The sequence below is a fragment of the Loxodonta africana genome, chromosome 12 (assembly GCF_030014295.1).
Source record: "Loxodonta africana isolate mLoxAfr1 chromosome 12, mLoxAfr1.hap2, whole genome shotgun sequence".
Classification (NCBI taxonomy): domain Eukaryota; kingdom Metazoa; phylum Chordata; class Mammalia; order Proboscidea; family Elephantidae; genus Loxodonta; species Loxodonta africana.
In genome coordinates, this window is record NC_087353.1 from 106717905 (window position 1) to 106744766 (window position 26862).

Consider the following 26862-nt stretch of genomic DNA (forward strand, 5'->3'; position numbering starts at 1 on the left):
ACAGCTAATGATCGCATTTCCTCATGTGTCTGTTAGCCACCTGAATGTCTTCTTTTGTGAAGTGTCTGTTCATAGCCTTTGCCCATTTTTAATTAGATTATTCATCTTTTTGTTGTTGAGGTGTTGGACTATCTTATAGATTTCAGAGCTTAGACCTTTGTTAGATACGTCATAGCCAAAATTTTTTTCCACTACGCAGTTTCTCTTTTCACTCCTTTGGCGAAGTCTTCTGATGAACATAAGTGCTTAATTTTTAGAAGATCCCAGTTATCTAGTTTATCTTCTGGTGAATATCTGTTGTTAGTTATGGTTTGTATCCATTTTATGCCATGTATTAGGGCCTCAAGTGTTGACCCTAATTTTAGTTTTTGTGTATGGTGTGAGGTATGATTCCTGCTTCATTTTTTTTTTTACAGAAGGACATTCAGTTTTTCCAGGACCGTTTGTTAAAACGACTGTCTTTTCCTAAAAGGTTTAAACACAGAAGAACACACTCTTTGACGATTATGAGGATGGGAAGGGAGGGAGAGGGGTATTCACTAACTAGATAGTAGACAAGAATTATCTTAGGTGAAGGGAAGGACAACACACGATACAGGGGAAGTCAGCACCACTGGACTAAACCAAAAGCTAAGAAGTTTTCTGAACACAACCACTTCAAGGGACAGTGTAGCAGGGGCAGGGGTCTGGGGACCATGGTTTCAGGGGACATCTAGGTCAATTGGCATAATAAAGTTTATTAAGAAAATGTTCTGCATCCCACTTTGGTAAGTGGTGTCTGGCGTCTTAAAAGCTAGCGAGCAGCCACCTAAGATGCATCAATTGGTTCTAACTGACCTGGAGCAAAGAAGAACGAAAAACACCAAAGACACAAGGAAAATATTAGCCCAAAAGACAGACAGGGCCACATAAATCAGAGACTCCATCAGCCTGAGGCCAGAAGAACTAGATGGTGCCCAGCTACCACCAATGACTGCCCTGACAGGGAACACAACAGAAAGTCCCTGACGGAGCAGGAGAAAAGTGGGTCGCAGAACTCAAATTCAAGTTAAAAGACCAGACTTAATGGTCTGACTAAGACTGGAGGGACCCCAGAAGACATGGCCCCCAGACTCTCTGTTAACCTAGAACCAAAACCATTTCTGAAGCCCACTCTTCAGACAAAGAATAGCCTGGACTATAAGACATAAAATGATACTCGTGAAGAGTGTGCTTCTTAGTTCAAATACATACACGAGACTATACGGGCAGCTCCTGTGGGAGGCAAGATGAGAAGGCAGAAACGGATAGGAGCTGGTTGAACGGACATGGGAAATCTGGGGTGGAAAGGGGGAATGTACAGTCACGTTAAAGGAAGAACTAGGGTCACATAACAATGTGTGTATAAATTTTTGTGTGAGAAACTAACTTGAGCTGTAAACTTTCACCTAAAGTAAAAAAAAAAAAAAGGAGAAAATGGCAAAAAAGGAAAAAAGATTGCCTTTTCCCCATTTAATGCACTTTGGGTCTTTGCTGAACATCAGGTGATTGTAGGTGGATGAATTTACATCTGGGTTCTTGATTCTGTTCCACTGGTCAACGTGTCTGTCACTGTACCAGTACCAGGCTGTTTTGACTATGGAGCTGTATAGTAGGTTCTGAGGTCAGGTAGCGTGAGGCCTCCTACTTTATGCTTCTTCTTCAATGGTGCTTTACTTATCCAGGGCCTCTTTCCTTTCCATATAAGGCTAATGATTAGTTTTTCCATCTTGTTAAAGAATGCTGTTGGTATTTGGATTTCATTATATTTGTAGATTGCTTTTGGTAGATTCAACATTTTCACAATGTTGAGTCTACCTATCCATAAGCATGGTATGTTTTTCCATTTAGGTAGGTCTCTTTTGGTTTCTTGCAGTAGTGTTTTGTAGTTTTCTTTCTATAGGTCTTTTACAATCCTGGTTAGGTTTATTTCTACGTATTTTATTTTTTTAGGGACTATTATAAACAGTATTCTGTTTGCTGGTGTATAGGAATCCAACTGATTTTAGGAGTTGATCTTGTATCTTGTTGTGCTGTTGAATCTATTAGTTCTGCAGTTTTCTTGTGGAATCGTCAGGATTCTCTATGTACAGAAATCACATCATTTATGAATAGGGATAGTTTTACTTCCTCCTTACCAGTTTGGATGACCTTTATTTCTTTTTCTTGCCTTATTGCTCCAGCTAGGATTCTTGCAAAATGTGAAATAGGTGTGGTGACAAAGGACATCCTTGTTTTGTTCTCATTCTCAGGGGAATGCTTTCAGCCTCTCTCCATTGAGAATGATGTTAGCTGTTGGTTTTGTATAGATGCCCTTCATTATGTTAAAACATTTCCCTTCCACTTCTATCTTACTGAGAGTTTTTACGAGGAATGGGTGTTGGACTTTATCAATGCTTTTTCGGCATTGATTGAGTTAATAATGTGATCCTCTTTTTTCTTCTATTTACGTGGTGGATTACATTGATTGATTTGGTAATGTTGAACCATCCTTGCACAGCTGGTATGAATCCCACTTGGTCGTGGTGTATTTTTTTTTTTTTAATATGTTGATGAATTCTGTTGGCTAGTATTTTGTTGAGAATTTTTGCACATATATTCATGAGACATACTAGTCTGTAGTTTTCTTTTTTTTGTGGTGGCTTCACATGGTTTTGGTATCAGGGTTATGCTGGCTTCATAGAATGACTCTGGGGCATGTCCCTTCCTTTTCTATGTTTTGAAATAGTTTGAGTGGTACTGATATGAAGTCTTCTTTGAATGTTTGGTAGAATTCTCCAGTGAAGCCATCCGGACCAGGAATTTTTTGGTGTTGTTTGAAGTTTTTTTGTTTGTTTGTTTTACCTTTTCAATCTCTTCCCTTGTTATAGGTCTCTTCAGATTTTGTATCTCAGCTTGTGTTAGTTTAGGTAGGTAGTGTGTTTCTAGAAATTTGTCCCTTTCCTCTAGGTTTTCAAATTTGTTGGAGTACAGTTTTTCACAGTACTCTGTTATGATCCTTTTCATTTCAATTTGATGTGTTGTAATGTCCCCCATCTCATTTCGTATTTGGGTTATTTGCTTCATTTCCTGCTTTTCTTTTGTAAATTTGGCCATTGGTTTGTCAATTTTGTTGATCTTTTCAAAGAACTAACATACGATCTTGTTGATTCTTTCTATTGTTTTTCTATTCTGTATTTCATTTATTTCTGCCCTGGTCTTTATTATTTCCTTTCTTTTGGTGGCTGTGGGCTTCTTTTGCCGTTCTCTATTTGTAGTATTAACTTTTTGACTTTGGCCCTTCTTTTTTTGATGTGTACATTTACTGCCATAAATTAACCTTTGAGCACTACCTTTGCTGTGTCCCAAAGGTTTTGTTTTGATGTGTTTTCATTCTCATCTGATTCTAGGACTTTTTTAATTCCATCTTTGATTTCTTGTATTATTGTTTTTAATTTTTTTCCTTGCCCTTCCTGTTACTGATTTCTGCTTTTATGGTGTTGTGATCAGAGAAGATGATTTGCATTATCTCAACATTTTGGATTTTATGAGGGTTGCTTTGTGGCCTAAAATGAGGTTTATTCTGGAGAATGTTCTATGTGTGTTGGAAAAGAATGTATACTTTGCTGCTTTAGGGTGGTATGAGGCCATGATGGTTGTTGAGTTTCTTTCTAGATGTACTGTTTTTTACTGAAAGTGGTCTGTTGAAGTCTCTTACTATTACTGTGGAACTATTTCTGTCTTTGGTGCAGTTACAGTTTTTATGTATTTTATTGCCCTGATATTGGGTGCGTAGACATTTATTATGTCTTCTTAGTGGACTGTCCCTTTAATCATTATATATTGTCCTTCCTTGTCTTTTATGGTGGATTTTGCCTTGAAGTTTGTTCTATTTGAGATCAGTATTTCCACTCTTGCTCTTTTTTTGGTTGTATTTTCTCCATCTTTTTTATTTTTAATATATTTATATCTTTGCATCTAAGGTGTATCTCTTATAGACAGCTTGTTGATGGGTCATGTTTTTTTTAATCCATTCTGTTACTGTCTCTTTATTGGTACATCTAGGCCATTTACATTCAGTGTGATTATCAACAGCTTTGAGTTTACTGCTGTCATTTTGTTGTGTTTTTGTATGTGTGTGTGGTGATGACATTTTCTATATTCCTGTTACTTTTCTGTGCTGGGTTTCTTTTGTTTATGGAATTTCTTTCCATTTCTTTCATTATTAAAGTTATTATGTTTATTAAGTCTTCATGTTTTTCTTTTTTATTTTGATGAGTAGGTTTGTTAACTTTCTTTGTGGTTACCTTGAAATTTATCCATATCTCCCTAAGTTTGAACCATTCTTTTATTACTTGATATTGCCTTGACTTCCTCTGTATTTGAAAGTTCTATACCTACACCATTTATTACCCCTTTTACTATCTTGCCATTGTTGTCATTTACAGATTGACATCTTTGGTTTCTTGTTTTGAATCTTAGTTTTATCATTGAGAGTTCATTACCTAGGTTGGTATCTGGCTAATGATGTCCTGTATCCTGGATTCAGGTTGATGCTGGTTCTCTAACTGAAGGACTCTCTTTAATATTTCTTGTAAGTCTGGTTTGATTTTTACAAATTCCCTTAATTTCTGTCCATCTAGAAATGACCTAATTTCACCCCTGAATTTCGGAGAGAGCTTTGCAGGATATATTATTCTTGGTTGGCAGCTTTTTTTTTTTTTTTTTTTCTTTCAGAGTTTTATATGTCATCCCATTGCCTTCTTGCCTGCATGGTTTCTGCTGAGTAATAAGAGTTTAGTCTTATTGTTCTGCCTTTTGGACTTTTTGTTTTTCTTGAGCTGCTCTCAGGATTCTTTCTTTGTCTTTGGTTTTGGCAAATGTGATTATGATACGTCTTGGTGACTTTCTTTTGGGGTCTATCCTTTCTGGGGTTGGTGGAGCTTCTTGGGTGGGCAGCTTTTTGTCTTTCATGATATTTGGGAAGTTCTCCCAGCAAATCTTCAACAATCCTCTCTGCCTTTTTTCCATTTTCCCTACCTGTTCTGGAACTCCACAATCATGTGCTAATTTTTGTTTTTGATTGTGTCCCACACAATTCTTAAGTTTTCTTCATATTTCTTCATTCTTTTCTCTGACTTTTCCTCAAACTGTCATCAATGGGTTCATCTTCAATTTCACTGATTTTGTCTTCCATTGTTTCAAATTTGCTCCTAAAACTTACTGAGTTGTTCACATCTGAAATTTTGTTGTTTATCTATTGGATGTCTAACTGTTGTTTTTGTATGGTTCTTAATATTTCTTTATTTTGATGTTTTCTTCTTGTATTACTTTCCTGAATTCTCTTACTGCTTTCTTTGTGTTTTCCTTGATTTTGGTTATACTCTGGTTGGTTTTGTCTGTTTTCCACTATTTCATCTATTTTTTTCTTAGTTTTTCTGTGTTTTCCTTGATGTCTTTCCTGATCTTTTGGAGAGCCTTGAATATTAGACTTTTGAATTTCATATCAGGTAGTTCCAGCACTTTTTCTTCTACTGGAAGGTCATCTGGTGTTTTATTTTGGTCAATTGCAAGACCTATCTTGTCTTGATTTTTTATATGTTTTGATACTGTCTGCTGTCTGCAAGACATTCAGGTATTTTTTAACTTACTGATTCTAAGTTTGTTTCATCCAGCTTTTTTGTTTTACTTTGATAGGTCTGGGCAGGCAGGCTGGGCATACTTTGTTGCTCACTCATCTGTGGGCATGATAGTTCTCACCACTTTGTCCAGATGGGCAGGGCTGGTTGCTCAGCTATGGCACAGCGCGGTGGGCCTGGAGGGGTACATGGAGGTGGGTGGCATGGGGCTGGCTCTGCTTGGGGCAATAGTGCAGTAGGATGGAACCAGCAGGGAGGGAAGTGGTGCAGGGCTGGTTCCTCCTGAGGCCACGGCACAGCAGGGCAGAGGAGAGAGGCAGAAGTGGGGACAAACGGAGGGGCGGATGGGGCTAGATGGGGGAGGGGAGTAAGGGAGCATTGTACTGTGGTACACGGCAGTCAGGGCTGCCAGGATGAGGTGGTTTGTGCTGCTATTCACCAGAAGGGTGGGGGTTTTAGGAGCTTGCTTCTCTCGTTACTGTATAGGAGTATCTGGGGGCTTCCTTGAGCTGCAGCCAGCAAACGAGGCCTTATTTTGCTCTGGGTGTCTGTGTCATTCCTCTGTCTCCTATTGGAAATTCCATGAAGGTGCCTTTCTGCACTTTTTGTTTGGGGTTGTTGGCTTTGTCCCAAGATGATCATGCTGTGTTGTGTCAGTAGGCAGGAAACCTCCACTCTGTATCTCTACTCGTTTGTGGTTTTCAATCAGTTTCTTCTCAGTGGCTTCTGGTCTAATACTTTATCCCTTCATTTAAGGTTCAAGGTTCCAGTAATGATGTCTGTACCTGTTCTACTTGGTTTTTCAGGTCTTTGTTGCAGAGGGAAGGCTTAGTGTGTCTGACCAGTCCTCCATCTTGGCTCTGCCTCCTCAAAGTTTTTAATTTTGATAAATACTGCATATTTATTTTTCTTTGGTTGCTTGTTCTTTCGTGTCAAAACTAAGAAACCATTACCTAATCCAGGGTTACAAATATTTATGCCTATGATTTCTTCTAGGAGTTTGGTAGATTTCACTCTTACATTTATGTCTTTGATCTATATTGTGTTCATTTTTCTTTGTGGTGTGAGGTAGGGGGTCCAACTTCATTCTTTTGCATAAGAATATCCAGTTGTACTATCACCAGTTATTAAAGATGCTCTTTTTTCCCCATTGAATGGTCTTGGCACTCTTGTTGAAAATAAACTGACCACAAACGTATGAATTTATTTCTGGACACGTGACTCTATTCCACCGGCCCAGTACCACACTGTCTTAATTACTTTAACTTTATAGTAGCTTTTGAAATAAGGAAGTGTAAGTCCTCTAACTTTGTTCTTCTTTTATCAATATATTTTTTTGCTATTTGCAGTCCTTTATATTTTCATAGGGAGCTCTGGTGGCACAGTGGTTAATCAACTGCTAATCGAAAGGTTGGCAGTTCAAAACTACCAGCAGCTCCGTGGAAGCAAGATGTGGTAGTCTGCTTCTGTAAAGATTTGCAGCCCTGGAAACCTGTGAGATCACTATGAGTCGGAACTGACTTGACGACAGTGGACTTGGTTTTTTTTTTTTTTTTTTAATTTCATATGAATCTCAGGATTAGCTTGTCTATTTCTGTAAAAAAAAAAAAAAAAACCCTGGAATTTTGATAGGGATTGCATTGAATCTGTATATCAATTAGAGTACTGCTGTGTTAACAATATTAAGTCTTCTGATCATGAACATGGATGTCCTTCTATTTATTTCAGTCTTTTATTTCTTTCAACAATGTTTTGTAGTTTCCATTGTGCAAGTCTCACACATCTTTGGTTATATTTACTCATAAATACTTTATTCTCTTTGATGTTACTTAAAAAGAACTGTTTTCTTAATTTCATTTTTGGATTTATCATAACTAGCGTATATATAAATACAACTTTTTTAATATGCATCTTTATTTTACTTTCTTAAATAAGATAGGGTATTTATTTCCAGATATTATTTACACATGTATAATACACATTTCTGGCTGTGTAATACTACAACATTTTATAATATACAGTAAGTACTATTTATTTACTTTTTTATCATGGGCATTTTTCCATTACTAAGTATCACTGAAAATTGGATTCTATTACCCTACCCTTTGCCGTCGAGTCAATTCAGACTCACAGCAACCCTATAGGACAGAGTAGAATTGCCCCATCTGGCTTCCAAGGAGCACCTGGTGGATTCAAACTGCCAACCTTTTGGTTACCAGCCATAGCTCTTAACCACTACACCACCAGGATTTCCTGGATTTTAATAGTTTCATCATATGCCTAGAACTTACTTGATCATTCCTTTATTAAGTATATGAATTGACTTCATTGTTATAAATAATGGTGAAGTGAAATTTCTTTTAGGAAAGTCTATTTTGCAATTTCCTATTTCCTTGGGATAGATTCTAGGAGAAGAATCCCTACATTATTATTTTATTTTCCAAAAGAGTTGTTCACACCAAGTTTTTGTTGTTATTACTGTTTTAATAATAGACTTTCTTTTTATCACTGAATAATATATTCCAGAGCCTTGGTGGCACAGCGGTTAAAAGCTTGGCTGCTAACCAAAAGGTCGGCAGTTTGAATCCACCAGCTGCTCCTTGGAAACCCTATGGGACAGTTTTACTCTGTTCCATAGGGTCGTTATGGGTCAGAATTGACTTGACAGCAACAGGTTTTTGAATGATATTCCACTGCAATTCCAAAACGACATCCCAAAGATGATGTTGAACATATTTTCATGTGCTTATTTGCTATTTGTATACATTCTTTAATGAGGTATCTGTTCACATCTTTTGTCTGTTTTTTTAATTGGGCTGTTTTCTTATTGTTGAGTTTTAAGGGTTCTTTGTATATTTTCAATACCAGTCCTTTATTAGATACGTGTTTTGCAAATGTATTCTCCCAGTCTGTGGCTTGTCTTTTCATTTTCTCAACAGTGTCTTCTGCAGAGCAGCAGTTTTTAATTTTAATAAAGTCCAACTTTATTAAAATTTTTCTTTTATGGATCATGCTTTTGGTGTTGTACCAAAAAACTCATCAGCAAACTCAAAGTCACCTAGATTTTCTCCTATTTTCTCTTCTAGAAGTTTTATAGTTTTGCATTTTACATTTAGGTCTATGATCCCATTTTGAGGTAATTCACATAAAAGGTGTAACGGTTGTTCTAGATTTTTTTATTTTTTGGCATGTGAGTGTCCAGTTATTATACTGATCTTTTATCCTGCAATCTTACTGGACTCATTTATTAGCTCTAGTAGTTTATCTGTACTCTTTAGAGATGTACATATTTTCATGTCATCATCAAGTAGTAACAGTTTCACTTCTTCCTTTCCAATCTGGATGCCTTTTATTTCTTTTTCTTGCCTAATTACTCTCATTAGAATCCCCAGTACAATCCTGAATAGAAATGATGAAAGCAGACATCCTTTTCTTGTTCCTGATCTTAGGGGAAAAGCTTTCAATCTTTCACCATTAAGTATGATGTTACTATGAGATTTTTGTAGATGCTCTGTATCAGGTTGAGGAATGTCTTAACTTTTCCTTCATTTTTCAAGGATGGTTTTAACAAATACAGAATTTTTTTGTTGACAGGTTGGTTTTTCTTTCATCACTTTGAATATGTCACCCCATTGCCTTCTGGCTTCATGGTTTCTGAGGAGGAATCAGCTGTTAATCTTGCTGAGCCTCTTCTCTCTTGCTGCTTTTAAGAGTCTCTCTTTGTCTTAAGCTTTCAGCAGTTTGATTATTCTGCATCTAGTGTGGCTGTCTTTGGATTTATCCTACTTGGAGATTGTTGAGCTTCTTGGCTGTACAGATTAATGATTTTCATCAATATTTCTGGCCATTATTTCTTCAAATATTCTTCTTATCCCTTTCTTGCCTCTCCTGGAACTCCCATTACGCATATACTGGTATGTGTCTTTGTCATCTAGTGCTGCCATTAACAGAAACACAGTAAGTGGATGGCTTTAACAAAGAGAAATTTATTTCCTCACAGTAAAGTAGGCTAAAAGTCCAAATTCAAGGCATCAGCTGCAGAGGAAGGCTTTCTCTCTCTGTTGGCTCTGGAACAAGGTCCTTGTCTTCAATCTTCCCATGGTCAAGGAGCTTCTCAGGTGCAGGACCCTGGGTCCAAAAGACATGCTCTGCTCCTACTGCTGCTTTCTTGGTGGTATGAGGTCCCCAACTCTCTGCTTGCTTCCCTTTCTTTTTATCTCTTCAAAGATAAAAGGTGGTGCAGGCCACACCCTAGGGAAACTCCCTTTAGATCAGGCAGAGATTATGATTTATCACATACAGGAAAATCACAAAATGGAGGACAAGTACACATGGTCTAACCAAATTGACACATTTTGGGGGGACACAGTTCAATCTATTACAGTGTGCATGACGGTGTCCTAAAGTCTGTAAGGCTTTGTTCGTGTTTCTTCATTTCTTCCTGTTTCTCAGATTAAATAATCCCAACTGACAAACCTTCATGTTCACTGAGTCTTTTCTTCTGCCTGCTAAAATTTGCCGTTGAGCCTCTCCAGTGAATTTTTCATTTGTTTGTGCTTTTCAACTATATATTTTTCTATTTGGTTCTTTTTTATAATTTCTGTTTCTTTAATAGTTTGTAATATTGTGGTGTCTTGCATGTTGCTATGATGCTGGAAGCTATGCTACCAGGATTTCAAATACCAGCAGAGTCACCCATGTGGACAGCTTTCAGCAGAGTTTCCAGACTAAAATGGACTGGGAAAAAGGCCTGACAATCTACTCAGAAAAAAAAAATTAGCCAACGAAAATCTGATGGATAAAAACATAACACCGTCATATATACTGCTCGAAGACGAGCCCCTCAGGTTGGAAAGCACTCAAAATACAACTGTGGAAGAAGTGCCTCCTAAAAGTAGAGCTGACCTTAACGACAAGGATGGAGTAAAGCTTCTGTGACCTTCCTTTGTTGATAATGGGAAAACTTAAAATGGGAAGTAATAGCTGCACACATCCATTAGTAATTGGAATATGGAATGTATGAAGTATGAATTAAGTAAAACCGTTAGTTATCAAAAATGAAATGGAATGCTTGAAGATAGATATCCTAGATATCAGTGAGCTGAAATGACTGGCACTGACCATTTTGAATTAGACAATGATATGGTCTACCATGCCAGGAATAACAAATTGAAGAGGAATGGTGTTGCATTCATATGTAAAAGGAACATTTCAAGATCTATGCTGAAGTACAATGCTGTCAGTGATAGGGTAATACCCATATAGCTAAAAAGAAAACCAGTTAATACAATTATTAAAATTTATGCCAAAGGTGAAGAAATTGAATAATTTTATGACCTGCTACAGTCTGAAATTGATCAAACATGCAATCAAGATGCACTGACAATTACTCATGATTGGAATGTGAAAGTTGGAAACAAGGAATGACGGGTAGCAGATGGAAAATTTGGCCTTGGTGATAGAAACAACACTGGACATCATGTGACAGAATTTTTTAAGACTAATGGCTTATTCATTGGAAACACTTTTTTCAACAATACAAATGACAACAATCCACACTATTCATGTGGATCTCGCCAGATGGAATACACAGGAATCAAGTAGACTACATCTGTGAAAAGAGACAATGGAGACGCTTACTATCATCAGTCAGAACAAGGCCAGGGGCTGACTGTGGAAGAGATCATCAATTGCTCATAAGCAAGTTCAAACTGAAGCTGAAGAAAATTAAAACAAGTCCATGAGAGCCAAAGTATGACTTTGAGTATATCCCACCTGAATCTGGAGACCATGTAAAAAGAATAAACCTGATGCATTGAACACTAATGACTGAAGACCAGACAAGTTGTGGGATAACATCAAGGACATCACACATAAAGAAAGCAAAAAGTCATTAAAAAGACTGGAAATAAAAAAAATTATCAAAATGACATCAGGAGAGACTCTAAAACTTACTCTTGAGCACAGACTACCTAAATTGAATGGAAAAAATGATGACGTGAAAGAGCCGAACAGAAGATTTCAAAGGGTGGCTTGAGAAGACAAGACACATTTATTATAATGAAATGTACTAAGACTTAGAGTTAGAAAACCAAAAGGGAAGTATATACTCAGAATTTCTCAAGCTGAAAGAACTGAAGAAAAAATTCAAGTCTCGAGTTACAATACTGAAAAATTATATGAACAAAAAACTGAATGACGCACGAAGCATCAAAATGAGATGTAACAAATATACAAAGTCAATGTACCAAAAAGAATTGGTCGATGTTCAACCATTTCAGGAGACAGTATATGATCAAGAACCAATGGTACTGAAAGAAGAAGCTCAAGCCGCGCTGAAGGCACTGGCAAAAAACAAGGCTCCAGGAACTGACAAAATATCAATTAAGATGTTTCAACAAATGGAGGCAACACTGGAAGCCCTCACTTGTCTATGCCAAGAAATCTGACAAACCGACTGAAAAAGATCCATATCTGTGCCCGTTCCAAAGAAAGATGATCCAACAGAATGCAGAAATTTTTGAACAATATCATTAGTATCACATGCAACAAAATTTTGCTGAAGATAATTTAAAAACAGCTGCAGCCAGACATCAACAGGGAAATGTCAGAGATTCAAGCTGAATTCAGAAGAGGATGTGGAGTGGGGATATCATTGCTGATGTCAGAGCTTCAGTGAAAGCAAAGAATACCATAAAGATGTTTACCTGTGTTTTACTGACTATGCAAAGGCATTTGACTGCGTGAATCATAACAAATTATGGATAACATTGCAAAGACGGCAATTCCAGAGCACTTTAATTGTTCCAATGCAGAACCTGTACATGGATCAAGAAGCAGTTTTTCAAGCACAACAAGGAGATATGCATGGTTTAAAATCAGAAAAGTTATGCATCAGGGTTGTATCTTTTCAACATACTTATTCAATCTGTACTCTGAGAAAATAATCCTAAATGCTGGACTATATGAAGAATATGGCATCAGGATTGGAGGAAGACTCATTAACAACCTCTGTTATGCAGATGACACAATCTTGCTTGCTGAAAGTGAAGAGGACTTAAAGCACTTACAGATGAAGATCAAAGACGACAGCCTTCAGCATGGGTTACACCTCAACATAAAACAAAAATCCTCACAACTAGACCAATAAGCAACATCACAATAAATGAAGAAAAGATTGAAGCTGTCTAGGATTTCATTTTACTTAGATCCACAATCAACACTCACGGAAGCAGGAGTCAAGAAATTAAATGACGTTTGCATTGGGCAAATCTGCTACAAAAAACTTTAAAGTGTTCCAAAGCAAAGATGTCACTTTAAGGACTAAGGTGTGCTTAACCCAAGCCGTCATATTTTCTATCATGTCATATGCATGTGAAAACTGAACAGTGAATAAGTAAGGCCAAAGAAGAACTGATGCATTTAATTATGGCATTGGTGAAGAATACTGAATATACCATGGACAGCCAGAAGAATGAACAAACCTGTCTTGGAAGAAGTATAGCTAAAGTGCTCCTTAGAAGCAAGGATGGTGAATCCAGGACACTCCACTGGTCTAACCCCTTCAGGAGCAAGAAAGAATGAAGGAAACTAAAGATACAAAGGAAAGATTAGTCCAAAGGACTGATGGACCACATCTAATATGGCCTCCACCAGACTGAGTCCAGTACGACTAGATGGTGCCTGGCTACCATCACTGGCTGCTCTGACGAGGATCAAAATAGAGGGTCCCAGACAGAGCCGTGGAAAAATGTAGAACAAAATTCTAATTCAAAAAGAAAGACCACACTTGCTGGCCTGACAGAGACTGGAGAAACTGTGAGAGTATGGCCCCCAGACACCCTTTCAGCTCAGTAATGAAGTCACTTCTGAGGTTCCCCCCCTCAGCCAAGGATTGGACAGGCTCATAAAACAAAATAAGACTAAAGGGGCACACCAGCCCTGGGGCAAGGACTAGAAGGCAGGAGGGGACAGGAAAGCTGGTAATAGGGAACCTAAGGTTGAAAAGGGAGAGTGTTAACATGTCTTGGGGTGGTTAACCAATGTCGTAAAACAATATGTGTACTAACTATCTAATGAGAAACTAGTTTGTTCTGTAAACCTTCATCTAAAGTACAAAAAAAATTAAAAAAAAAAAAAAGAAGCAAGGATGGTGAAACTTTGTCTCACCTACTTTGGACACGTTATCAGGAGGGACAAGTCTCTGGAGAAGGACATCATGCTTGGTAGAAGGTCACCAAAAAAGAGGAAGACCCTCAATGAGATGGACTGACCCACTGACTGCAACAACGGACTCAAACATAGCAATGATTATGAGGATGGCACAGGACTGGGCAGTGTTTCATTCTGTTATAAATAAGGTCATTATGAATTGGACCTGACTCAACAGCACCTAACAACAAGGTTTCTTTATTGATATTCGCTATTTAGTGAAATGTCATTTTCAGACTTTCCGTTAGACATGGTTTCCATTAGTTCTTTGAACATATTTAAAATAGTTGATTTAAAACTTCTGTCTGGATTCTTTAATCCAATCCAACATCTGAACTTCTTCAGGGAGAGTTTCTATTGATTGATTTTTTTCCCTTTGTATAGGAAAGACTTCTTGATTTCTTTGCATGTCTCATAATTTTTGTTGAAAACTGGACATTTAAAATGATATGTGATAACTCTAGAAATCATATTCTCTCCCCCCCTGCAGAATTTATTTTTGTTGCTGGTTGTTATAGTAGTTTTTTGTCTGTTTAGTGATTTTTCTGGGCTAATTCTGTAAAATCTACATTCTTTGTCATGTATGACCATTGGAATTTCTACTTGGCTAGTTTAGTGGTCAGCTAATGACTAGACAGAGATTTCCTTAACAGCCTAGAACCAATAAATCTCCCAATCTTTGCTGAGTAGCTCTGTATGTGTATTGGGGCATGCCATAAAACTTACTGTTCTAGAATTGAGAATCCAGACATAAATCCATCCATGTATGAGCAGCTGATATTTGACAAAGGCCCGAAGTCAGTGAAATGGGGAAAAGACAGTCTTTTTAACAAATGGTGCTGGCATAACTGGATATCCATCTGCAAAAAAATCAAACAAGACCCATACCTCACACCATGCACAAAAACAAACTCAAAATGGGCCAAAGACCTAAATATAAAATCTAAAACGATAAAGATCATGGAAGAAAAAATAGGGACAATGCTAGGAGCCCTAATACATGGCATAAACAGTATACAAAACATTACTAACAATGCAGAAGAGAAACCAGGTAACTGCGAGCTCCTAAAAATTAAACACCTATGTTCATCCAAAGACTTCACCAGAAGAGTAAAAAGACTACCTACAGACTGGGAAAAAGTTTTTAGCTGTGACATTTCCAATCAGCATCTGATCTCTAAAATCCACGTGGTACTGCAAAAACTCAACTACAAAAAGAGAAATAACCCAATCATAAAATGGGCAAAGGATATGAACAGACACTTCACTAAAAAAGACATTCAGGTAGCTAACAGATACATGAAGAAATGCTCACAATCATTAGCCATTGGAGAAATGCAAATTAAAACTACAATGAGGTTCCATCTCACTCCAACAAGGCTGGCATTAATCCAAAAAACACAAAATAATAAATGTTGGAGAGGTTGTGGAGAGACTGGGACACTTATACACTGCTGGTGGGAATGTAAAATGGTACAACCACTTTGGAAATGGATTTGGAGCTTCCTCAAAAAACTAGAAATAGAACTATCATACGATCCAGCAATCCTGCTCCTTGGAATATAGCCTAGAGAAATAAGAGCCTTTACATGAACAGATATATGCATACCCATGTTCACTGCAGCACTGTTTACAACAGCAAAAAGATGGAAGCAACCGAGGTGCCCATCGATGGATGAATGGATAAATAATGGTATATTCACACAATGGAATATTAGGCATCAATAAAGAACAATGATGAATCCACGAAACATTTCATAACATGGAGGAAGCTGGAAGGCATTATGCCGAGTGAAATTTGTCAGCTGCAGAAGGACAAATATTCCATAAGGCCACTATTGTAAGAGCTTGAGAAATAGTTTAAACAGAGCAGAGAATATTCTTTGATGGCTACGAGAGTGGGGAGGGAGGGAGGGAGAGGGGTTTTCACTAATTAGAGAGTAGATAAGAACTACTTTAGGTGAAGGGAAAAACAACACACAATACAGGAGAGGTCAGCACAACTGAACTCTACCAAAAGCAGTTTCCTGAATAAACTGAACGCTTCGAAGGCCTGCGTAGCAGAGGTGAGGGTTTGAGGACCATGGTTTCAGGGGACATCTAAGTCAATTGGCATAATAAAATCTATTAAGAAAACATTCTGCATCCCACTTTGAAGAGTGGGGTCTGGGGTCTTAAACTCTAGCAAGCAGCCATCTAAGATCCATCAATTGGTCTCAACCCACCTGGACCAAAGGAGAATGAAGAACACCAAAGATACAAGGTAATTATGAGCCCAAGAGGCAGAAAGGGCCACATGAACCAGAGACTACATCATCCTGAGACCAGAAGAACGAGATGGTGCCCGGCTATAACTGATGACTGTCCTGACAGGGAACACAACAGAGAACCCCTGAGGGAGCAGGAGAGCAGTGGGATACAGACCCCAAATTCTCGTAAAAAGACCAGACTTAATGGTCTGACTGAGACTAGAATGACTCAGAGGTCACGGTCTCTCTCCTCCCTTTGAACATGGCTTCTCCAAGATGTTTCCACTATCTTCTGTTCCAAACTCTGCATCTACTCGCTGCCCCCTCTACCCACTGAAGTTGCTCGCATTTTTGCCATAACTCACTGCCAAGTCCAGGGACCTCTTCTCAGGAGCGGGCCCTCCCTGAAGCTCTCTTTTTCCACATCCTACTGTCTCAGTTTTCTGTCCTCCAGCCTCTTCAGGGGCCCCCTTCATCTACCCGCTGCTCAAATGTGGGTGCTTCCCAAGGACCTGCTCTTGGTCCTACCTGGGGGTGACTCAAGTCCTTGCCCCCAGTGTCACCTCTCCTCTTTGCTCTTTTCCTTTAATTTCAAGCATACAGAAGAGTAGAGAAAAACGCAATGCTGCCAGTGTATGAATCACCCAGCATTGGCCAATCTTCACATTCTGCACCCTCCGCACTTCCATCTCATTCAGTTGCTCCTCTCGTCCAACCGCTATCCTGAACTTGGTGTTTACTATTCTTCCACATGTTTTTATAATGTTCATTCATAACGTGTGTACCCAAATCAATATGCAGTGTGGTTTTTCACGTTTTTAAACTATATATAAATGATACACAAACAGCAATACCACTTCTGCTACTTGCCGTTTTTTAACATCCTAAGCAGATGCAGAGCTCCCACTTGCTTTTTTGTGGCCAACATCTATATTTTTCAGAGCTATCCGTGTTGACAGAATATAGACTGCTGATTAATATTCTACTGTACCAGTGTGTTTGGCCACTCTCAAGTGGATGGACACTTAGGTCGTTTCCAACTTTTCATAATTACAAACCGATTATTCAGGGCATCACTGAAAAATCCTGTTCCCATGTCCTTGTGCAGATGTGCTAGACAGGAAACCACGGGGACTTGGGACATGCACATTTTAAGCTTCATCTGCAATCGTGGCGGCGACAATGTACACCCCTAGTGCCAGGAAATTCATCAACAGATGAGTCATTCCACCTATTAGCCGGCATTCAGTATGTCAGACTTTAAAATTTTTGCCAATCTACTGGGTGTGAAATGGTATTTAATGTGTTTATTGGTAGTCTGTTTCCTCTCCTATGAAATGCCTACTCATGTCCTTGCCCACTTTTCCACTGGGTCGTCTGTCTCCTTATACATTTGTACTAGTTCTTTATAGATTTCACCTATTCTTTGTCAGTTTTCTGCATCGTGAATATCTTTTTCAGTCTGAGGCCTCTCTTCATTCTAATGGCATTTTTTGTTGACAAAGTTTATAATTTAAATAAAATCAAATTTATCAATAATTTTCTTTATTTTAGCTTTCAGTGTCTTATTTAAGAATGTTTCCCCTATGTTCTGATATTCTCTCAGATTTTCTTCTAAAAGTTTTAAAGTTTTGGTTTTCACAGTTAGGTTTTTAATCCACCTGGAATTTATTTTCAGTTAAGGTATAAAGCAAGATTCTAATTTTATTTTTCCATATGAGTAACTGATTGCTTCAGCATCAATTGAAGAACCTATCTTCAGAAACAGACCTGGAGACAAGGGTTGAGGGGCAAGTAGTGGGAAGTGCCCCAGGAAATCCTGGAGTGGGAGTAGGAAGGTGAGGCCTGAATGTCTCTTACCATCTAATGAGCACTGCTATGTACCTAAAAGCGTATCTGTTCTCGTTACCTAACATTTCTAAATGTTTGGGGCAATAGGGCTTTCAGGTTGTCTGGTCCACTATGTGACTGCATCTGGAAGTCTCCGGACCTGTATTTCCAGTGACTCCAGATGTTTCCACCAGGTGCCCAGCCAGCACAGCACCAAAACAGACAGCAATCCTTGCTGTTGCTGTTGTATGCCGTCAAGTCAGTTCTGACTCGTCGCAACCCTATAGGATATACTAGAGCTGCCCCACAGGGTTTCTTAGGCTGCAGATCTTTTTTTTTTTTTTTTTTACTTATTGTGCTTTAAGTGAAAGTTTACAAATCAAGTCAGTCTCTTATGCAAAAACTTATTATACACACCTTGCTATGTACTCCTAGCTGCTCTCCCCCTAATGAGACAGCACACTCCACCTCTCCACCCTGTATTCCCCAAGTCCATTCAACCAGCTCCCGTTCCCCTCTTCCTTCTCATCTTGCCTCCAGACAGGAGCTGCCCACATAGTCTCATGTGTCTCCTTGAGCCAAGAAGCTCACTCCTCACCAGTATCATCTTCTGTCTTACAGTCCAGTCCAACCCCTGTCTGAAGAGTTGGCTTCAGGAATGGTTCTAGTCTTGAGCTAACACAGGGTCAGCGGACCATGACTTCCGGGGTCCCTCTAGTCTTAGTCAGACCATTAAGTCTGGTCTTTTTACGAGAATTTGAGTTCTGCATCCCACTGTTCTCCTGCCCCATCAGGGACTTTCTGTTGTGTTCCCTGTCAGGGCAGTCATTGGTGGTAGCGCGGCACCATCTAGTTCTTCTGGTCTCAGGCTGATGTAGTTCCTGGTTTATGTGGCCCTTTCTGTCTCTTGGGCTTACCTTTACCTTACATCTTTGGTGTTCTTCATTCTCTTTTGCTCCAGGTGGGTTGAGGCCAATTGATGCATCTTAGATCGCCACTTGCTAGTGAAGACCTCAGACGCCACTAATCAAAATGGGATGCAGAATGCTTTCGTAATACATTTTGTTATTAGGCTGCAAATCTTTATGCCAGCAGATTGCCAGGTATTTTTCTCCTGCAGCACAGTTCTACTCTGACACACCCCATGTGTATCAGAGTATAACTGTGCTCCATGGGGTTTTCACTGCCTGATTTTTAGAAAGTAGTAAGCCAGGCCTTTCTTCCAATGCACTTCTGGGTGGAATCACACCTCCAACCCTTCAGTCAGCAGCTGAGCATGTTAACCGTTTGTACCACCCAGAGACTTCTTATTATCCTAGACTTTAACAATAATTTTCAAATTGATCTCTTTGCCCCATCACTCTTGCTCTAGCCTCCTCTTTTCTCTGCTGTGAAAATACATTTTTCTAAAACACAAATTGGATCTTGCCAATCCCTCCCAGTGACACATTTAAAATCTCTGATGACAAACATACATCATTTGGCCCCGCCCCACCCTGCCTTCCCATCTTCACTTCCCCTGCGCCTCGTTCCCTTCCCAACCCGTATCCTATGGCCCAATATCATCAAAGACCTCGCTGTTTCCAGAGCCCAGCTCTTTCATGCCTCTGGACCTTTCTACATGATGTTTTCTTCACTGAATTTTTTCTCTTGTACCCTCCACTGAGGAGCCCTGGTGACGCAGTAGTCAAAGCCCTCGACTGCTAACTGAAAGGTAAGAGGCTCAAATCCATCATCTGCTCCACAGCAGAAAGATGTGGCAGTCTGCTCTCGTAAAGATTACAGCCTTGGAAACCCCATAGGGTTACTCTGTCTTATAGGGTCACTAAGTTGGAACCAACTCCACAGCAGTGTGTTTTTTTTTTTTTTTTGGTACCCTCAACTGTAAAACCTCTTCACAAAGGTTATCTCTTTGTGAGCCCATCCCCCTCCCCAGACCCTAGAAAGAGCCCTTCACTTTCTTCTACGTGCTCCTGTGGCATTCTGTACACAAAACCAAAACCAAACCAGCTGCTGTCAAGTCAATGCCAACTCTTGGTGGCCCCACACGTGGCAGAGTAGAACTGCGCTCCACAGAGTTTTCAACGTCTGTGACCCTTTGGAAGCGTATTACCAGGCCTTTCTTCTGAGACACCCCTGGGTGGATTCAAACCACCAACCCTTCAGTTAGTAGATGAACCCTTGCCTGTTTACCCCACCCAGGGACTCCATTCCATTCAATACCTCGCTATTACACTCATTCTAGTTTATGAGGCTATCTCCTTCACTAAACTGTGGACAAAAGTTGGGTCTTTCCTGCATCCTGACACCCAGCTTGGTGTCTGACCACAACAGTGGGGTACCACTGTGTGTGCCACAGTCCTGGTGGTGGGACTGCATCTACAGACTCACAAGGGTTTCTTTATCCTTTGCCTCAAGGTAGAAGCTCGGAAAGTAACAGTGAGTCTTTTCAGAGACCCCCACCACATCACAGGAAGCCCTCACCCCTACAATGATCCGGCCAAGGCTGGGGTGACCCAGGATTGTGGAGTTTGGGTTCCAAAGGGGAGCCCACTGCACTGCGTCTGCAGGGCTGGGGGCTGAAGGGGCTCTCAGCAGAGAGCCACAGGACTTAGTGGCTGGAAGGCACCCAAGGGGGAACCCACTGCACTGTGTCTGCAGGGCTGGGGGCCGAGGGCGCTCTCAGCAGAGGGCCACAGAACTTAGTGGCTGGAAGGTGGCCAAGTGCAGCCGGATAAGAGGAAGCCGGGATAATGAGACAGCTGTGTGGCTGCCCCCTAGATGAGGACACCAAGACACAAAGCCCCACCTGTCAGGCCCTTGGCACAAATCCTCCACTCCGTTCTCCCGGGCCTGGCCCTGTGCCTGCCGCCAGCAGCTGCCTCCCTCCCTCGGTGGCATTTGGTCCTCTCCCCAGACAGCTGCACCAAACCAGCAGGTGGAAATCAGTTCATCCTGCTCCTCCACCTCCCCCCGCCCCCAAAAGGCTTACACAGGCCTCCCAGCTCTGGCTCGCCATAGCAATCTTCAAATCACTTAAGCCTCCCCAGGAGCCAGCAGAAGAGAGTGGCCCCACAGCACCTGGGTATCCCTGGCTTGGATGACAAGCAAAGGACCAGTGCTTCCCAGTGACAAACTGACCAGGGGGCTCTTCGAGGCCCCCTTCTTCCTCTCCAAGGTCCCCTGGCTCAGCTCCACGTGGTGGTCACATCTGTAGGCAACCGGGTGAGCAAGACATTAAAGCAAACAAGCAGAGTGAATACTTACAGAAACACACGAAACAAACTTGTATTTCTGACTTATTATAAAGGCAATATCAACTCACTGTAAAAAATACATACATAGAGGCATATATAAATAATAAGTAAATAAAATACACACGTATACACAGAAATTTCCTTAGCTGTGTCTTAGCTCTGGGGCAGCCAGTCTCCTAAGGGTACTATCGTGATTGTGTCTGTGTCCAAGAGCAACATGTACCACAAACCACGAGAAGAAACAGGGGGTGCAGGCTGCTGACAAAAGGTGCGCTCAGCTGTCCAGGACTGGCGGTCAGGAGACCTATGTCGGCTGACGGGGTTGTGGAGGAAGCACTAGGGGTGCTGTCAGGGAACTGGGAAACGGTGTCATCCTTTGCTCTCCATGCCTGGAGGACAGTCTCAGTCCTGATGGATCTTATTCGATTTCGTGGGAATTCTCTGTGCCCTTGGTTCCTGGTATAAAACGGGTGCTAATATGCGCCTGAGAACAAATTTTATAAATCCTGCATTTCCCCGCATGCTAAGCAAAGAGAGTCAGATGCTCCCAGTCTCAGTAAAGGGAGAGCCTTTACTTCAATAATCCTATGGAGAAAGGAGGGTCCAAGCTATAGGGTTGCTATGAGTCGCAGTGGACTCCACTGCACCTAACATCAACAGCAGAACCTGCAGCACCCACACGCTAATGGTCCTTCCCACCCCCCCAGGAAGTCCTGGAAAACTGTCCTGCCCAAGGCAGGTAGATAACTGCAGCAGCAAAGGAGGTAGTTCCGTTTTTTTTTTTTTAATTTAATATTCCACCACCCAGAGGTAATGCATTACATTTTGGGTTTTTTCCTTATCCTTTCTTTTTACCTTTATCTATTTATTTTCTTTAAGTGGTAAAACCATACTCCAGATAAACTTTTTAATCCTCATTTTTTTCCCCTAAAGTTTAAGAATTTCACATTATTAAAACACTTCATGAGGGTTTCCGAGAATGTGCCATGGATTCATCGGCCATGACCCTTCAGCCTTGGTGGGGAGGTGGTGACACTGAGATGGCAGCTGAAACTGATCACACACTCCTTGTGGGCAACCTTGAAACTAACGTGAAAGAGGAGCGCCTTCTCCAGCTTTTCCACCAGCCTGGGCCAATATTAAAAATAAAGATCCCAAAAGATAAGGATGGTAAACGTAAGCGATTTGCATTTATGAATTGCAAACATGAACAATCTGTTCCTTATACAATGAATCTGCTTAATGGAATCAAACTTTTGGAAGGCCTGTCAAAACTCAGTTTAGATCAGGAAGTAGCCATGACTCGCAGGATGCCAGTAGGTCATATTCCCAGCATCACCTGGGAATTCAAGCCCTACTCTTACTCCCACATCTCTCAGCAGCAGGTCTGAAAGGGCCATGGATAACATGACTCCATCAGCACAGGCAATTCAGAGATCGTTTTCTTCAGAAAATTTTCAGAGACAAGCAGTGATGAACAATGTTTTCAGACACATACCATACGGTGGGAAATTTGGTTCTCTACAGTTGGACCAACCAGGATGTTCCCAACAGTGCAGCCACATAATCATTCTCATAACCAGTCTTCAAGCTCCCAGTGGTGCCAAGGTACCTCATTATCACAGTGCAGTTAGACAGAATTCTCATCCCTGTGCAGCAGACAGACATTATAGCTGTGAACCATGTTATACTGATGATTTCTTTTACAAAGACAGGAATCACGATGGCCGAAGCCATGACTATGGTAACAGAAGAGACAATAGTAGAGATGGAAAATGGCACTCATCTCGACACTAACAAGTATTAAAAGGACATCGTCTTTCTTTTCTAGGGTCATTTTAGGCCCTTTTGGCTAATTTAGTCTGGAAAAGTTTTGTTGAAAAACAGTACAGGGCAGCTTTACAAGATGCCACATCTCTTTATTTAATTTTTGTTTATTTATTTATATTGTGCCTTAAGTGAAAGTTTACAATTCAAGTCAGTTTCTCATACAAAAACTTATACGCATCAAAATGTGACCCTAGTTGCTCTCCCTGTAATGTGACAGAACACTCCTCCTCTCCACCCTGTATTTTCCATGTCCATTCAACCAGCTCCTGTCTCCCTCTGCCTTCTCATCTTGCCTTCAGACAGGAGCTGCCCATGTAGTCTCATGTGTCTACTTGAGCTAAGAAGCACACTCCTCACCAGTATCATTTTATGTCTTATAGTCTAGTCTAATCTTTCTGTCTGAAGACTTGGCTTTGAGGATGGTCTTAGTTTTGGGCTAATAGAGTCAGGATGCCATGAGTTTCAGGTCCCTCCAGTCTCAGTCAGACCATTAAGTCTGGTCTTTTTACTAGAATTTGAATTCTGCATTCCACTTTTCTCCTGCTCCATCAGGGATTCTCCGTTGTGTTCCCTGTCGGGGCAGTCATTGGTGATAGCCGGGCACCATCTAGTTCTTCTGCTCTCAGGCTGCTGGAGTCTCTGGTTTATGTGGACCTTTCTTTCTCTTGGGCTCATATTTTCCTTGTGTCTTTGGTATTCTTCATTCTCATTTGCTCCAGGTGGGTTGGGACCAATTGATGCACCTTAGATGGCTGCTCGCTAGCTTTTAAGACCGCAGATGCCACTCACCAAATTGGGATGCAGAACATTTTCTTAATAAACTTTGTTATGCCAATTGACCTAGATGTCCCCTGAAACCACGGTCCCCTGACCCTCGCCCCTGCTACTCTGTCCCTCGAAGTGTTTGGTTATATTCAGGAAACTTCTTAGCTTTTGGTTTAGTCCAGTTTTGCCGACTTCCCCTGTGTTGTGTGTTGTCCTTCCCTTCACCTAAGATAGTTCTTGTCTACTATCTAATTAGTGAATATCCCTCTGTCTCCCACCCCACCCTCGTAACCATCAACGAATGTTTTCTTCTGTGTTTAAACCTTTTCTTTAGTTCTTATAATAGTGGTCTCATATGATATTTGTCCTTTTGCAACTGACTAATTTCACTTAGCATAATGCCTTCCAGATTCCTCCATGTTATGAGATGTTTCACAGATTCATCGTTGTGCTTTATCGTTGCACAATATTCCATTGTGTGAAGATACCATAATTTGTTTATCCATTCATCTGTTGATGGGCACTTTGATTGTTTCCATTTTTTTCCTATTGTAAACAGTGCTGCAGTGAACATGGGAATGCATTATCTATTCGTGTAACGGCTCTTACTTCTCCAGGATATATTCCAAGTAGTGGGATTGCTGGATCATATGGTAGTTCTAATTCTAGCTTTTTAAGGAAGCAACAAATCGATTTCCAAAGTGGCTGTACCATTTTACACTCCCACAAGCAGTTTGTAAGTGTTCTGTCTCTCCGCAACCTTTCCAACATTTATAATTTTCTGTTTTTTGGATTATTGCCAACCTCGTTGGGGTGAGATGGTATCTCATTGTAGTTTTGATTTGCATTTGCCACATCTCTTTTAAAAGATTTTTTTAAACCCATAGCTGCAATTTCATACAGAAATGAGAAGAATTGTGATTCCAGTTTACATTAATAACCTTTCACCTCAGGGTTTTATGAAGAGGAAAAGATTTTATTCAGAAGAAAGTGCCACAATTCCTAATCATTTTAGACAGTTTAGGAAAGGTTGAACTGTATAGTTTGGTTATATTATAAGACAAATATTTTAATTATTTGTAATCCTTTTTTTAAAAATTTTTATAGCACTTTAAGTGAAAGTTTACAAATCAAGTCAGTCTCTCATACAAAAATTTATATACACCTTTCCATGTACTCCTAGTTGCTCTGCCCCTAATGAGACAGCACACTCCTTCCCTCCACTCTCTATTTTAGTGACCATTCAGCCAGCTTCTGTCCCCCTCTGCCCTCTCACCTCCTCTCCAGACAGGAGCTACTGACATAGTCTCATGTGTCTACTTGATCCAAGAAGCTCACTCCTCACCAGTATCATTTTCTATCCTAGAGTCCAGTCCAATTCCTGTCTGAAGAGTTGGCTTTGGGAACGGTTCCTGTCTTGGACTAATAGAAGGTCTGGGGACTATGACCTCCAGGGTACTTCTAGTCTCAGTCAGACCATTAAATCTGGTCTTTTTAAGAGAATTTGAAGTCTGAATCCCACTGCTCCCCTGCTCCCTCAGGGGTTCTCTGTTGTGTTCCCTGTCAGGGCAGTCGTTGGTTGTAGCCGGGCACCTTCTAGTTCTTCTGGTCTCAGGATGATGCAGTCTCTGGTTTACGTGGCCCTGTCTGTCTCGTGGGCTCATAATTACCTTGTGTCTTTGGTGTTCTCTTCATTCTCCTTTCGTCCAGGTGGGTTCAGACCAATTGATGCATCTTAGATGGCCTGTAATCCTTTTGTATTATAAAAAATTTCTTGCTAATAAATCAGATTTGGTTGTGTATAACAGAAAATATCTGTGTTGACAGTCTGAAATGGCTACCAGTATTTTGTTAATAAATTAGAAAATGAAACTTTTCAGTGATTTGTTTTACTAGCATTATATTTGAGAAGGCTTATTGGTAAAGTTTGGGGATCAATCATATTGATTTAAGAATCTATGACAATTTAACAATCTATGACATGTTCTTTCGAGCTTTACCCTAACTGAAAATACAAGTGTAAATTTACACAGAATACTGTTTCACTCTAAAATATTAGGATTTGTTTATTAAATCATGTTTGATATATGACTAAAGTCACTCAAGAAGTTAAATGTCTCTAGATGTATATTTACATCAAAAAAACAGTATTAGTTTAAATTCCCTTTTTCAAGAAGAAAAAACTTGTCAATGCATAGTCAGATAAAACGGCAAACTGTTTTACTGCAAATATGCTTTTTGGGGGGAAAAGATTCATGAAGCCTTTAAGAACATTGCTTCTGCCACTCAAATGCTAAAAATTTTCATACTTTCAAAATGCCCAGGGCGTGTGTATAGGACACATTCTATGGTGAAGACTGAACCAGGTGCTTTTCTGTTGAAAAAATGTAGTCTTAAACACTTCCTGATTTTTAAATTTTAAAATCTTGTTTAACATAACTTTTATGTATCAAGATGATATTGTTTACCTTTCATTATGGAATATAAACTTGTTTATAAAAATTTATTCACTGAAAACTTTGGGTACTTTTTAATACTGACCACGACATTTGTATTATGTTGCTTTTTAATACATTTAAAATTAAACATCCAAAGGAGGGCTGTATCTCGTCTTTAAAATCACTAACTTCAGGGACATTTTATACAAATGGCAATATATTTTTTAAAAAAAATTATTGTACTTTAGATGAAGATTTACAGAGCAAACTAGTTTCTCATTAAACAATTAATACACACACACACACAAAAACACTTCGTGAATACAATTTTAATGGTTGCATAGTATTTCATCCTATGAATGTATTCATTCACATAAACTATTTGTCTCTATTACGTGTTAAACATGTTTCAAGGCATTGGGTGTATCAGAAATTACTCATCTACTTTCTGTTGAATGCTTAGGTTGTTTATAATTTTTACTATTAAACTAACACTGTGATAAACATCTTTGTGTATCCAGGGATTTTGTATATTTCAGCTTATTTTCTTGGGGTGGATTCTCAGAAGCTGAGTTACTGAGTCAAAGAGTATCAATATTTTTAAGATTCTTGACTTACTGGGCCAAACTGCTTTCCAAAAACTCCC

At 39.8% G+C, this 26862-nt stretch overlaps 1 protein-coding gene and 1 pseudogene across 2 annotated transcripts in view; one reads left to right on the forward strand and one right to left on the reverse strand.

Moving 5' to 3' along the window:
• HIP1 (huntingtin interacting protein 1) overlaps positions 1 to 26862 on the reverse strand; it is a 274804-nt gene that overhangs the window by 193621 nt on the left and 54321 nt on the right. The window lies entirely within an intron of this gene.
• Positions 22359 to 23044, forward strand: LOC104846487 (RNA-binding protein 7-like; annotated as a pseudogene).